At 37.6% G+C, this 14,083-nt stretch overlaps 1 pseudogene; it reads right to left on the bottom strand.

Annotated features, from left to right (window-relative positions):
* Positions 1–304: 304 nt before the first annotated feature.
* LOC149232203 (UDP-arabinopyranose mutase 1 pseudogene) lies at positions 305–13,789 on the bottom strand (annotated as a pseudogene).
* Between the last annotated feature and the right edge of the window lie 294 nt (positions 13,790–14,083).

Genomic DNA, 14,083 nt, shown 5'->3' with positions numbered 1-14,083 from the left:
CATTGCTAAAAAATGGTTTCAATGCATTCATCTTTGTCTTCATAAACATCCATATCATTCTTTTCACTTTCATCATCAGGTATTGCTGCTTTTCCCTATAATCTGCATCAAATTTATTAACAACTTTGTTTTCAAATTTTTCGCCCATGCTATTTTAAACACTTGCATATTCAGAAACAATGTTAAAAACATCTTTAATATGATTCTCTTCAGTGAAATCTTCCTGCTTTACATCTACCTTCTTTTCAACTAAATGGAGGTTGCTTTCCACTGTTATGCTATTAGTAGATATTCTCATAAAAAACTATTCAATCACTTTATTTTGTTCTTGATCATCAACTGCTGCTAGATGGCATACTGCTTCATGAGCAGTTCCAACTACTTCATATCTAGTTGCTACAGTGGCAGCTTCAACTTTCAATGTTTCATAAAACATTGCGCTTACCATATTGTCACAATCAATCCCTGTTTCAAAAAAGAAACCACACATATCATCAACATAATGTTTATCCACACTATGGTGGCATATCTGAGCATGCATGTGCTCATTGACAATTTCAACTTCACCAAATCCATCAATTGCGGATGGATTCACCAATTCACATATAACTTTGCAGTCATCATCCACATGTGTCTCATCACAGTGGGATTCACCATCATCTGTATCATCCACATTACAGTGGAGTCCTTGAGCATTTATATGCTCTTTCTCTGCTTCACATACAGAGGCTACTGCTTCTCTCTCTGCAATCTTTGTTGCATCTTCTTCATCCATATGCATGCTTGCATAATGGGTTTCAATTTTATGGTCTTGACAACCATCATCCACTTTTGAGTGGGATTCTCCAAACTCTGTTTTCCTCTCAGAGTCTTGCTCATCTACTCTCAGATCTGCAACTAACTTCTTTACTTGTGACATAACATGATGTTGCATGTCACTCCCCCTTGCACCAAACTCTACTTCCAGGAACTTCCATGCTTCCTTGGAAGTTGTAGCTTTTTCTACCTTGCACAAACACTTCTCATCCAATGCCTGTTTTATAAAATTCAATGCTAAAGCATCGCATACTTCATCATATGGGTTATTAGACTCGTACTCAATTAACTCTTTAGCTCGAAGAAAAGTTAACATCTTGATAACCCAATGATCAAAATATTTACCTGTAAACATAGGAGGTGGTAGCAGATCAAAGCTACACCAATCACCCTCGATTTCTTCTTTGTCTTCAGCTAGACTTCTTAATTCCTCGGCTGCAGCCTGAACCTCTCTAACCATGGCAATGATCTTTGCCTCTTCTTTTTTATTTCTTTTCTAATATGCTTCAGTTGTGTTTTGCGACCCATGACTGCAGTCATTCCTCTGTTTTATAAATTATTTCCTGATTGCATGAGGCTATCTTCCATATCGCCCCCAAAAAAAATATAATTTTCAATATACACCCCCGTAAAACACAATCTTCACCACAAATCAACAAAAAAATTTTGCAAACAAACAAACTTTTGTAAAACCCTAAATACCCTTTCCAATAAAAAACCTTTTTCCTTTTTTTTTAAATAAAAAATTACCTTCATGTATGAATCTTATTTTTCATTATGCTCATAAAACATTCACACTTTTGAATTCACTTAAACTTCAATACATCTTCCTTTTTAAACTTCAACCCAGATAAACCTTCCAAATTTTGGGCGGCCGTTTTAAAATACCCCCTTTCAATTAAACCTTGGCTTTGCCCATTTTAAAAACTTTGACTTCGTCTTCTAAAAAACCTTTGGAAAACTTAAATTTGTTCGAACGCTTGGGCGACTCACATGCGGAGAACGCAATCAGCACTTCGGCCCTCACTTTGTTTTAAAACGAAACGAAAACTAATGCTCCACGAACTGTTGACGGCGACTCCACTGTTGGCTCAGGACGGTGGCGACGACACATTCCTTTCTTTGCGGCGGCACACTAAAATTACTTCGTTATTCTCGGTCGGTGTGACTTAACGCTCACATGGTGCGATTCTGCAAGCAGGCTCTCTCTGTTTGAATGCGGTTCTGCACGTAGGTTCTCCCGGTTTGAAATCCCAAGCTTTAACTTAACCTAGCTCCATACCAATTTGATGGAGAGACAGAGAAGACAAAACAAATAATTTACACATAAATTACACAGTTGCGGATCTTTTATTGATCACATAAAACATGATGCTTACAATGAACTCGGTTGCGGATCTTTTATTGATCACATAAAACATGATGCTTACAATGAACTCGGTGAAGGGTATTTATCCTTTTCCAACTAGCGACTTCCCTAAAATATTTTAACTTGCAACCACATACTAAAGATCATCTATCACTTAACTGACTCTCTATATTTAGCCAACTCCTCATACTAAAGTGATTACAATTTCTAAAAAAAATCCAATAAAAAACTACATTAAGAGAGCAGTCTACTTGAGGAGAGATCCCAACTTGTACGTGAACAATATCACAATGTGATACTAGGCCATATGAACAAGAAGAAGTCAATAAGAGAGGCAATTCGAGGTAGAGCAAAAACTTCTCTAGTCAAATGAATGAGCAGAGGATAAGGATGCGAATGAGTTTTACCATGTACACGTTAGTTGACATATACAGGGAGGGGTGAACGGTTGTGGTTTTGGGTGTGTGTTTCCTACGCCAGTTCACATTATTGCAGGGTTATATTACTAGATGGGAAGGAAATACTGAATCATTTGTACACGAATGTTGTGCATTCAGCTATGCATGCTCATTTATGGTCCCCACATCAAATCCATGAGTCACGCCAGTTCACATTATTGCATGGTTATATTACTAGATGGGAAGGAAATATTGAATCATTTGTACACGAACGTTGTGCCACATCAAATCCATGACTTTTTCATATTGATAATCATGTTATGCTTTTGTTTTATGTTATCGAAGTATTCTCAAAAGTGGGGAATAGCAATAGCCTGGATCCTCTTCTGACCATAATAAGTGATGGATAAGACCATAATAAGTGATAGGATAATTTCAGGATGAACTCCAGAACTCCAACGCCTGTTGTTGATGGTTTCATTGCACTATTCTCCTTGTAGATGTAAGATAATGATATAACAAAAACTAAAGCAGAAGAATTTTGTATTGTTCGAAAATATCTCTAACGCAGAAACTTATTATATCATTCACAGATAGTTAGACTTGAAACCTTTATAGGATTCAAGCATTATAATAACAACGACTGTGTATCCAGCGTCAATGCTATTTATATAATAGGTCGATACGGTGACATCTATTATATATTGGGAGGTCGATACTATTGCCATATTATAACAGGTTGATAAACTCTGTTATGGACTGTGAATTATTTGGTTTGGATCAATTTTCGTTCCCGTTATTAAAACCTATAACTGAGAGATGCCCACAGAGAGAAATATCAAAGAGATTCTAATTCTATTTCTACGTTAATCTCTGGAAAAATGGGTTTCCAGTGGCTCTCCCGATTGACCTCTCCCAATATAGACTCTGTCGAACAAAAGAGTTGGCCAATATAGAATTTCACATGCACGACAATTACTCATTATTTCATCATGTAAAATCGTAAGCATTGGTGGTTGCAGTGTTATCTATCCAATTGAAGACCCCAGACATGTATTGATCTTTTTCCAACTTTCTTTAGAGCACTCAAGTAAGAGCTAAAGCTAATGATATGCGCACTGTATGTTGCTACCAGACTTTACTGTATATGACCCCCTTTTTGAGCAAACTGTATCGAACTCAATTCATGATGCCATGCATTCCCATTGATCCTTAATTATGAGAAAGCATTCCCATTTTGAAGCATAGTTGAAGTCGACTTCAGAGCATTGATGAACAGGATGTAAAAGTACAAGTTGATTACTTCAATTGATGGTTATTTCTACATCAATGGCAGAATATAAACACTATTCATATTTTCTTACAAAACCCCTTGTCATTGTTGTCAAAGGGAAAGGTGTTGTTTAAGAGGATTGATACTGAAAAGAGAAGTAATTCTCACAAGAAATAAGATCAGCCTAAAGTTCAATTTTAATACCTTTATTTTTATCAAATTCAAAAGAGGAGTAGTTTTATATTTCTATAAGTTTATAATTTCAATAAAATTGTATTGAAATTATGAGAGATTTTTACTTGAAAGAGTAGCTTTATTTGCTTATTAACTGTTTCTATTTTTATATTAATTATTTAATTATTCAAAATCAAAAATTAAAAAATTAAAAAGAAAAAAAATATAAAAAAAAGGCTTAGTCTAATTTATAGATAAAATAATCATTTTACAGGAATTTACTAAAATACGGCAATATAATTCAATATTTTTTATTATTTAAAATAGGTTTTTGAAGACATAAATGGATTCAGCACCCTGGAAAACCTCTAGGACACTAGAATTATGAAAATTAAACAATTTAAACTCAAGTTTTTAAAAATATCTGTCAATTTTGATTAAAATTAACTGGAAAAAATGTTAAAAATGTCATTTCATCTATAAATTAGACTATGCCTTAAAAAAATTAGATGTAAAGGAAAATGAAAAAAAAATGAAATAATAAAGAATTTCAATTGAAGGTATTCAACATTTATCATGATTAAAATTAACTAGTTAAAAATGTCATTTCATCTATAAATTAGACTATGCCTAAAAAAAATGAATGTAAAGGAAAATAAAAAACATGAAATAATAAAGAATTTCAATTGAAGGTATTCAACATTTATCACTAAGAGAACTAAGTTGGAAACACTAAGTGCAAAATCAATAAAAGAGTAATCAAATCTCTTGAGATGCAAAGCTCTTTTAGAGTGAAAAGATATTTGATTCCTCTTATTAATTTTTATGAAATTTATGATGATATCTATGCACACATTGCTCTTCATTTTATATTTAAAAGAATTTTTACACTTTTATTTAAAATATATATTTATATATTCAAAAATTGTTTTAAATTTTTTTAGTGATTTAAAATATGGAACATATTTTCATACTAGTTGAGTAGCAATTGAATTTATATTCAAAGTATTGCAAAATTTAAAATTCAAGTTTAAATTTAAATTTTCTCAATATGTGATTTAAAAAAATAAAAACACTTAGTTTGCAAGTAGAAAATAAGGGAACGGCAAAGAAATTAAACATTTTAGGTAATGTTTTTAAATAGACTATATTAGAAAGGAATATCATGGGAAAAATCATGGGTTAATGTTTACATGACATGACAACATCTCTACCATATTGGGCTATATTGCACATGAATACCATAAACCAATACCATGGTGAATATAATTTTTATTTACAAAATAAAATATTACATGTTTTCCATTCTAAACTCAAAAATAAAACAATAATATAAAAATCAAAATAATATAACTAAATAACAATCCAAAAGCACATTAACTAAATGAATCATATCATAAAGGAAGTACTAAATAGATAAAAAGAAAATGTATAAATTGCGATTCTCTCACTTTGAAACCAAACAAATAATTAATATTATAATTGATAATCCTGGGAAGTGTGTATTATGTAAACGAATATCCTACTTACTCATTAGTTTTAGCTTTAAAATAAAATCTCTTTGGAAGATATTATGTGCATTGCATTATTGCGTTATATTATACAATTAGCATGTAAAATTTATTTAATTTTATGAATTGATTTATTTTAAAAACTTGGAAGAATGATTGGTATTCCCTCTATCTGAATTCAATTCCTACGAATACCATAATAAACTGAGGTAAATTCAATTCCCACGAATATCATAATAAACTTTGAGGTAATAGCCTCAAGGCAGGTTGAAAATAAAAACATATAGATTCCTCACTTAAAATATAAAGATATCTTTAATACAAAAATATTTTTTTCATATATATAACTTCAAATTTAATTTTGGATTTTATTATGAAAGGCAATCTCACACCGAAAAAAATATTTGAACTTATTGTCAAGACACACAATATTTGATTATATAATTCAAGAGAAAAACTACTCTCAATAACAGAAGTAGATCGATGCATATACTCGATCCATGTCATTGCATTTCTAGGACAATGTATTTTCATTTCGCGTAAACATTTAACCATTTTTTTCAACAAACAAAACGATCTGCAATTTATTGCACTCCCAAAAAAAAACTTAATCTCAATAGCGTAAATAGATCCTTGCATGTTAAATTCTAATTTTAAACAGCGCGCGGTGGTTTTTGAAAACCACCCTGGTCTCCCCGCACTGCCATTCACCAAAGGCGGTATCCGTAGCTGAGGCTCCGACACAATCACACTCCGCCACGCGTCCTTAGTACGACGCCGAAAACCGCTCTCCCCGGACGCTAAAGGTAGTTTTGTTTGCGCGACCTTGGCGAGCGAATTGCGTTGGATCGAGTTTGGTGGCTCGGATCGGCGCGAAGCTGCGCGGAGGTTAACGACCGGGCGCGACAAATGGGGTGGCGACACGTGGCACCGAAGTGACATCAGCCAACCCCCGCCCGCATCAAATGAATTTTTTTTTGTCGTTTTCCTCGTTGACCGCCGTGGAGGAAACGTTGTGGTCTTTAATGCATTTACGTAGAATTGGGTGGCGGCTTTTAATATGGTTATGGGCATGTGTTTAATATAGTTATGGGCATATGTTTTTATATTTTTTTATATGTTTGTTTTATATATGTCGTAAAAAAAAGTCTACGTGTGGTAGTTTTGTTTTGTGCGTTGTGAGTGGTGGCTATGCACGAGAGTGCGATCTTCTTTTGTAATGGCACAGCAGTGCGATATAGAAATGGGTATGTAATGTCTAGATTTAGCCATTGAAGAATATAGAGCTGTTTATGTAATCTCCACAGCAGTGGAAAATCTGTGAGAGCAGCAGAGTTTTTTTTGGTTCCCTCTTTGCACAGAGGAAGAAATATGTAACAGAATGTTTGTTTTTAAATTAATAGAAATGTGTTGTGACTGTGTAATGGACTGTGTTCTGAGTTAATTTGTTTTTAAAGAGGTTCTCTGCAAAAGATCCTGGACAGAAGAAACAGAGCATTGTCTCTGTGGTGAATATTTTATTTGGTTTTGGCATTTTCCCCATTAAAAATACCCAACAGTGGTATCAGAGCAGGCTCAAGCTCTTTAAAGAAGTTAAAGAAGCTGAAAGGAGAAGGTTGTTGCTGCAGCAAAACTTCTCAGGCAGACAGAAGACTCAGACAGCGAAGGATTCAGGTATTCCCCAAAAGCATTTCTCTTGTTATTGCTGAAGGCAGTCAGTTTTTTTTTTTTTAAATCACAGTCAAGGATTTAAAACCATAGTTCAAGATGCAAGGAATGGCCAGCACAAGCACTGGTATGGGTATGTTTAATACCCAGCTTCCATAGTTTAATGGGAAGAACTATGACTACTGGTCAATAACTATGACAGCCCTGTTTGCCTCCCAAGACTTATGGGAAATAGTTGAGGAAGGTTTTGAACAACCAGCAGATGAAACTGAGTTTAATAGATTAACTCCAGCAGAGAGAGATCTGCTGAAGAGCAATAGGAAGAAGGATTCAAAAGCCCGTATGTTGTTGTATCTAGTAGTAGACCAGAGTATATTTCCAAGGTTAGCAGCAGCTAAGACAGCAAATGAAGCATGGCAAACCCTCAAGACGGCCTATCAAGGCATGGAGAGAGTGAAGACAGCGAAACTACAATTGCTGAGGAAGGATTTTGAGAATCTGTGCATGAAGGAGTCAGATAACATTGACTCATTCTTCACTCATGTGATTGGTGTAATCACACAAACGAGAACTCATGGAGAAACCATTGAAGATAGAAGGATTGTGGAGAAAATATTGAGGGTCTTACCCTCAAGGTTCGATGCCATAGTCACCACCATTGAAGAAACAAAGGATCTCTCAAACTATTCAGTTGATGAGCTACATGCATCACTGATAACACATGAGCAGAAGTTGAGTAGGAATGAAAACTCATCTCTTGAGCAAGCTTTCAAGACCCAGATGTCCTTTGGAAGAGGAAGGGGTCAAGGAAGAGGAAACCGAAGAGGAAGAGGCAGAAGCCAGAACAGAGGAGGAAGGAACAGCCCATCAAATGCACAAGGAAGTGGCAGCAATCCAAATCATAACCAAGGTCAAGGCAGCAGCCAACAAAGAGAACAGTATCATGCTCAAGGACAAAGGTATGATAAATCTAATGTTCAATGCTATTATTGCAAAAAGTATGGACATTATGCAAGTGATTGTAGAAAGAAACAGCATGATATGAACAGTAGACAAAATGCAAATGTTACAAGAGAAAACAACAGTCAAGAAAATGTCATGTTAGCTTGTAACATGGCTGAAACACATAGTGAAGACATATGGTTTTTAGACTCAGGTTGCAGCAACCATATGACAGGGAATATAGCCCTCTTTTCAGCCTTAAATCAGAATTTGAAATCAGAGGTCACACTAGGAACTGATAGTAAAGTGTCTGTTATGGGAAAAGGAGAGGTAAAAATATTTACAAAACAAGGAGAAAGGAAAACCATAGCAGATGTCTACTATGTCCCCGGAATGAGATGTAACCTCTTGAGTATTGGACAGCTTGTCCAAAAGGGTTACAATGTTTACTTTGTAAATGATGTGTGCACCATCATGGATATACCACCCAGCAAAAGATGCATTGCTGAAGTGAAGATGACAAGGAACAGGATGTTCCCTCTCCAGATCAGGGCAGACATGAAGAACAAAAGGGAAATGGCAGCAGTCACCCAAGAGGCCTTCCAAAGCGTGCCAAAGGATGAGAATTGGTTATGGCACTTGAGATTCGGGCATCTAAATTTTGGAGGTCTAAACTTATTGAGCAGAAAAGGAATGGTAAGAGGATTACCATTGATAGAGAAGCCGGACAGCCTTTGTGAAGGTTGTATATTGGGCAAACAACATAGAGAGAGTTTTCCATCAGGGAAAAGTACAAGGGCAAAGGCACCCTTAGAGATTATCCACTCAGATTTGTGTGGACCAATGCAAGCTCCATCATTAGCAGGCAGCCTATATTTCTTGACATTCATTGATGATTTTACAAGGAAGACTTGGATATATTTCCTTAAAAACAAAACTGAAGTGTTTGAGAAATTCCAAAACTTCAAAGCACTTGTGGAGAACCAAAGCGGGCTGCACATAAAAGTATTGAGAACTGATAGAGGAGGTGAGTATATCTCCAATGAATTCCTAAAGTTTTGTAGAGAAAATGGAATTCATAAACAGTTTACAACTCGGTACACCCCACAGCAAAATGGAGTTACTGAAAGGAAGAACAGGACCATCATGGATATGGCGAGGAGCATGCTAAAGGCAAAGCATTTGCCAAATGAGTATTGAGCTGAAGCTGTACATTGTGCAGTTTATATTTTGAACAGGTGTCCTACAAAAGCAGTCATGAACAAAGTGCCAAAAGAGGCATGGAGTGGGAGAAAGCAAGGAGTCACCCACATGAGAGTTTTTGGATGTGTGGCCTATGCACACATACCAGATCAGCTAAGGAGGAAGTTGGACAGCAAAGGGGAGAAATGCATCTTCATTGGATACAGTGATGAATCCAAAGCCTACAGGCTGTACATCCCATCTACTAAGAAATTCTTTGTTAGCAGGGATGTTCAATTCATTGAAGAAGAAGCTTGGGATGGAAGCATAGAGAAAACAGTGAACATTCAAAGCTGTTTGCCTCATGATGAAAATGAAGAGGAAGTGGCTAAAATGAATCCCCAAACAGCAGCACCAACACAAGAACAGCAAGGTACACCATTGAGGATCAATGAGAGTGCTTCTCCAAGCACACCACAAGGAGGAAATTCAAGTGCATCTTCAAGCACTTGCACACCAAATGAAAGAGGTAAGAAATTTAGAAATCTAAGTGACATTTATGATGAAGGAATGAATTCCTTATTTGCCTTGTATTGTCATGTTGATGATCCTATTCATTTCGAGGAAGCAATTAAAGATAGGAAATGGATAGAAGCTATGGATGAGGAGATGAATGCCATAGAGAGAAACAAAACATGGGATTTGGTTGAATTACCAAAAGGCAAAGAAGTCATTGGTGTGAAATGGGTCTACAAGACCAAGAGCAATGCTGAAGGCAAGATTGAAAGGCATAAAGCAAGGCTGGTTGCCAAAGGCTACAAGCAGCAGTATGGAAGAGATTATGAGGAGACTTTCGCCCCGGTTGCAAGAATGGAAACCGTGAGAGCAGTGTTGTCCATAGCAGCACAAAACAAATGGAAAGTCTACCAAATGGACGTGAAATCAGCATTCCTAAATGGAGTGTTAATGGAAGAGGTTTATGTGGAACAGCCTCTCGGATATGAGAAGAAAGGTGAAGAGCACAAAGTGTGCAAATTGAAGAAAGCTCTTTATGGGCTGAAGCAAGCGCCAAGAGCATGGTACAGCAGGATAGATTCATATCTATTGGATAATGAATTTGACAAATGTGAAGGAGAACCCACAGTCTACATTAAGGAAAAGGATGGTAAAATTTTAATTGTTGTCTTGTATGTAGATGATGTTATTTTCACTGGAAATGATATTCAGCTTATTGAGAATTTTAAATCAGTCATGAAGGATGAATTTGAAATGACTGACATGGGTTTGTTGAGATACTTCTTAGGCATAGAAGTAGATCAAAATGAAAAAGGAATTTTTATATCTCAAGCAAGATATGTAAATCAAGTTTTGGGCAGATTTAACATGCAAGAGTGCAAGGCAGCAATCACTCCCACAGTAATGGGATTAAAGCTCAGCAGAGAGAACAGCAGCAAGGATTTTGATCCTAGCTTGTATAAAAGCATTGTGGGCAGCCTTATGTATTTAACAGCGACTAGGCCTGATATTATGTATGCTGTTAGTTTGATTTCCAGATTCATGGAGAGGCCGAAGGAGGCACATTGGCAGGCAGCAAAGAGAATTTTGAGGTATGTCAAAGGTACCAAAATGTTTGGAATTCTATATCATGCCTCAGAACATTTAGATTTGGTTGGGTACACAGATAGCGATTGGGCTGGAAGTGTAGATGATCGGAAGAGCACTTCCGGTTATGTTTTTAATATGGGTTTAGGAGCCATCTCATGGGCTTCTAAGAAGCAGTCCATTGTAGCATTATCTACAGCAGAGGCAGAATATGTGGCAGCGTCAGCAGCAGCTTGTCAGGCAGTATGGATGAGAAGGATGTTGAGAAGCTTAGGCCAAGAGCAGGCAAAAGCGACAGTGGTCTTTTGTGACAATAGCTCAGCTATTGCTTTGTCAAAGAATTCAGTGTTTCATAAGAGAACGAAACACATCGATACAAGGTTTCACTACATCAGAGAATTGGTGAACAATGGCGAAATCGTCCTAGAACATTGCAGGACCCAGGAACAGGTTGCAGACATCTTGACAAAGCCACTGGTTCAGAAGAGTTTTGAATTTTTGAGAAAGTGTTTGGGAATGACCGAACGCGCGGCTGTTAAAATTAAAGGGGAGTGTTAAATTCTAATTTTAAACAGCGCGCGGCGGTTTTTGAAAACCACCCTGGTCTCCCCGCACCGCCATTCACCAAAGGCGGTATCCGTAGCTGAGGCTCCGACACAATCACACTCCGCCACGCGTCCTTAGTACGACGCCGAAAACCGCTCTCCCCGGACGCTAAAGGTAGTTTTGTTTGCGCGACCTTGGCGAGCGAATTGCGTTGGATCGAGTTTGGTGGCTCGGATCGGCGCGAAGCTGCGCGGAGGTTAATGACCCGGCGCGACGAATGGGGTGGCGACACGTGGCACCGAAGTGACGTCAGCCGACCCCCGCCCGCATCAAATGAATTTTTTTTTGTCGTTTTCCTCGTTGACCGCCGTGGAGGAAACGTTGTGGTTTTTAATGCATTTACGTAGAATTGGGTGGCGGCTTTTAATATGTTTATGGGCATGTGTTTAATATAGTTATGGGCATATGTTTTTATATTTTTTTATATGTTTGTTTTATATATGTCGTAAAAAAAAGTCTACGTGTGGTAGTTTTGTTTTGTGTGTTGTGAGTGGTGGCTACGCACGAGAGTGCGATCTTCTTTTGTAATGGCACAGCAGTGCGATATAGAAATGGGTATGTAATGTCTTGATTTAGCCATTGAAGAATATAGAGCTGTTTATGTAATCTCCACAGCAGTGGAAAATCTGTGAGAGCAGCATAGTTTTTTTTGGTTCCCTCTTTGCACAGAGGAAGAAATATGTAACAGAATGTTTGTTTTTAAATTAATAGAAATGTGTTGTGACTGTGTAATGGACTGTGTTCTGAGTTAATTTGTTTTTAAAGAGGTTCTCTGCAAAAGATCCTGGACAGAAGAAACAGAGCATTGTCTCTGTGGTGAATATTTTATTTGGTTTTGGTATTTTCCCCATTAAAAATACCCAACATTGCAGATACTCGATCCAAGCATGCTACAGCATCCATATTCTCAAAAAGACTTGCACCCAATCGAATACTACTAAGACCAAATCAAAAACATATCCATGCAGATTCTCAAAAATAATTGCATCCCAACTAACGTTTCCCTGGATGTCAATTTAGCCCCTACTATTAGTTAAATGCATGAAAAAGAAACCAATAACTACAGCTCAACTTCTATAAACTGTGCATCTACCAAAATTCTTACACAAAAATAAGAGGCTGACAAATGTAAGTAATTAACGTGGCAGATCCTTGCTACTTAGCGGATGACTTACCTGATCCAGCGAGAATTACTTCAGATTCTGCAGCATGGTCGGCAGTGGGATTGAGCTCATCCCAAGCTTCAATCCAAGTGACCATGGCATCTGCTAGCTTCTAGAAATACGGATCTATTACTCCAAGTTTCTCCCTTACCTGCTTTGACAACTCAATGTAGCATTGCTGGACAGAGGTACATTCCTTTGGAAGTGAGGCAGATCGAAAAAATAGAATAATGTCCTCTTACCAGAATATTCCCTTGTACTCTTTCTTCAAATTAGCAAAAGGGTTACTGGCCTTGCTGTGCCAAATGTATGGCAGCCCTGTCTTCACACCCAATCCCAAGTGGTCGCAGATGACCTTGACACACCATGCTACCCACATATCGTCATACCGACTAATAAGCTGGCCATCACCCATCAAGCCAAAATACATGGCAGGGCCAATCAAGTCCCGATTGATTGAAGGCCAAATTCATGCCACACATGGGGAACAGAGTACCCTTTGGAATTGTCAAAACTGCATCAACATATCTGGTGTTGCGTTCAGAAGGCTTGACAAGCTGTGTTGGGGCACCATGGTCAGGGATATTCATCCAGAGGCCATGAGAAATTGCAGTGGGTGTTCCATGGCGAAGGCTGAAGGGGTACCCACGAACAAAATCCGCGCGCTCTTTGTATGGATCATACACAGTATTGAAAAAGAATGGAGTTGAGGGGGAAAGCAAATTCATAATGTGCTGCTGGAGAGCATTGATGTCATTGCCGGAGGGATCATTGGCAACGAAGCAGTCATCATCAATAGTAAAGATTATTTCTTCTTGGAGACCATGTAGCCGAATCAACGGCAAGCACTGTCCTTGAAAGAGATGCAGGAGGCCTTGGGGCCGAGGATCCTCTCAATATTATTTCTGTTGTACAGTTCGTAATCAAAACCCTTAGGCACTCTGATGGTCTTCGACGGATCGCCATCCTGCACAATGATGAGATGATAGGGCTCACAGAATGGCCTCCACATCTCCAAGAATTCCAAGTTCCGGATCGTAGGTATCACGATGTCCCTCCTCCTTCAGGATTGGGGTCGCAGCACTCCAAGTCGAAACTGCCATTGTCACTAGATCAACTGATCTCCATGCCAAGAAACAAGAAATGAGGGAAAATGAAATACACACAACCCAATGTTCCACAACCCCAAACGACTTTTCCCTCTCAACCTTGATTTGGTTTCTCTACGTACGTACATATATATATATAGGTGTGGAAGAGCAGTCCCGAGCAAGGGGTTCAAGAGATTTGTTATTTGGGGATTCACGCTATGCCCAGACTCAGGTTTTGACAGTAATTTTGCTTTTATAAAACTTGCTTCCAAACAATTTTAAAGTAAA

The sequence above is a fragment of the Pinus tabuliformis genome, chromosome J (assembly GCF_031772625.1).
Source record: "Pinus tabuliformis cultivar Carrire ecotype Pingquan chromosome J, CPIR1, whole genome shotgun sequence".
In the NCBI taxonomy this organism is placed as follows: Eukaryota; Viridiplantae; Streptophyta; class Pinopsida; order Pinales; family Pinaceae; genus Pinus; species Pinus tabuliformis.
This window is presented reverse-complemented; position numbering and strand designations above follow the sequence as displayed.